This window comes from Prunus mume, linkage group LG8, assembly GCF_029339155.1.
Source record: "Prunus mume cultivar Tortuosa linkage group LG8, ASM2933915v1, whole genome shotgun sequence".
In the NCBI taxonomy this organism is placed as follows: domain Eukaryota; kingdom Viridiplantae; phylum Streptophyta; class Magnoliopsida; order Rosales; family Rosaceae; genus Prunus; species Prunus mume.
Window position 1 is genome coordinate 20,847,071 of NC_142705.1, and position 2,077 is coordinate 20,849,147.

The 2,077-nt window shown below is 41.3% G+C and overlaps 1 pseudogene; it reads left to right on the forward strand.

Annotated features, from left to right (window-relative positions):
- Nucleotides 1-899: 899 nt before the first annotated feature.
- LOC148915016 (uncharacterized) lies at nt 900-1,510 on the forward strand (annotated as a pseudogene).
- Nucleotides 1,511-2,077: the final 567 nt, after the last annotated feature.

Here is a 2,077-nt window from a genome sequence, read left to right on the forward strand (position 1 = left end):
TGACAGATGAAGCTTGCTCTCTAGTTGTGTGTTAGGTAGGAGGTGACCCTTTTTATAGCCACTGGAAGCTCCTCCATTCCAAGAAACCCTAATGGTTTCTCTCCAATTTTGCCAAATCTCCACTTCCCTTTTTCTTCTCTCCTTTCGATTCATCATCTTTATAATTTTCCTCTGTCCAAACACACCAAGACAAGGTTTTTGGGAGCTCTAAAGCCTTCCCGCAGCTGCTCCAGCGGTGATTTCCTATCTATGGTTATCACCTCCCCTTCTTTCCTCCCCTATTTCATGGCAAGGTCTGGTAAATGAAGGAGATAGATAACTTTGGCTAGTCTGAAGGCTGCCTTTTCTCCTGTGTGAGCCAATATCCTCTGGTTTTTTGCGTGTTCTACCTAGAGGCCAAAGTGATGGGTAATCATGTCATGATGTGAATGGGTAAGAATACTCTTTCTTCACCATTCAAGCAAACCAATATTTTATTATGATTTGGAAAGCTTGATGGTGGTGAGCCTTCCATCCTCACTAAGAGTTGAAACTAAAATTCTCGGATTCCATTTGAGGGAGATGGAATTTGCCAAAAATAATGGGAGGTGTCATTTGATTTAAAAGACCCGAATCATTGGCTGTCTAAAAGCAATCTAATTCAAATTTTTGTATGTTATGCAGATATGTCTGAAAATGCACTCGCCAAAATTCTTGACAAACATTGCCTTGAGGGGCACCATTTCCCGGAATGGTTTCGAAATCTCAAGATCGTTTTGATCAATGAGAAAATTGCATATGTGCCTGATAAGCTGTTCCCTCATCAACCTCTTGGTAATAATGTCACTGAGGAGGAACGTGCTCAATATGTTAAGCACATACAAGACGACACACAAGCTAAATGCTACATCCTTGCTTCCATGAACTGTGAGCTTCAGAAGCAACATGAGCACATGGATGCTGCAATTGATATCATCGTTCATCTGCAAGAGCTGTATGGTGAGGGTACTTGTAACAGACGGTTTAGTGCTGTTTGTGAGCTTGTGAAGACCAAGATGGTCAAGTCCACCAACATGGGCTGAAGATGATTGGACTCATCGAGCAGTTGGAGAACTTAGGAACTCCACTAGATGGGGAATTGGCCCAAGACTTTATCCTTGCATCCCTCTTAGACCAGTTCTCCTAGTTTGTTATGAACTCCAACATGGGAAAAATGGACAAAACTCTTGCTGAGTTGCTGCACATGCTGGTCACAGCTGAAAAGAATTTCAAAAGGGAAAGTGGGAGTGGGATTATGGCTGCCTTCGAGAAAGGCCCTTCTTTCTCTACCAAACCTAAGTCTAAAACCAAAGGCAAAGGCAAGGGAAAGGAGAAGAAGACTACTGTAGCCAAGCCCAATGGTAAAATCACCAAAAAGAAGGCAAAGGAGCCCAAAGGAATATGCTTTTATTGCAACGAAGATGGGCACTGGAAGCGGAACTGCAATAAATATCTTGCAAGTCTGAACAACAACAAGAAATATCAGTTCTAACAGTTAGTTCTTCTACTTGGATATTTGATTCAAGCGCTAGCCAACATGTTTGCAATTCTTTGCAAGGACTAGTGGGAAGTAGAAGAGTGAAGAAGGGCAAGATGGTGCTACGTGCTGGAAACGGCACAAGAATATCAGCTAAAGTGATTGGCACCTACCTTCTCCAACTACCATCAGGAGAGGTTTTGGAATTAAAAGATTATCTTTTTTTTTTTCCGGCTTCTATGAAGAACTTAATCTCCATCTCTATGCTTTTAAGAGATGGGTACTCAGTTATGTTTGACAAACTAAGTTGTTCTTTATATTTGAATGGATGTGCAATTTGTTATGCTTATATCGTTGATGGCCTCTTTCATTTACAATTGAATGGTAGTGTTAATTGTTTAGAAGGTAATGATGCGTCAAGGCCTAAAAGGCCAAGGGTTGAGATCAATCCTACTCAAATGTGGCATTTAAAACTTCGCCATATCAACCAAGCTAAAATTCACAAGATGGCCAAAGATGGTTATCTTGGACCGTTGTGTTCAGAATTGATGCCTACTTGTGAGTGTTGTCTAAAGGGAGAGA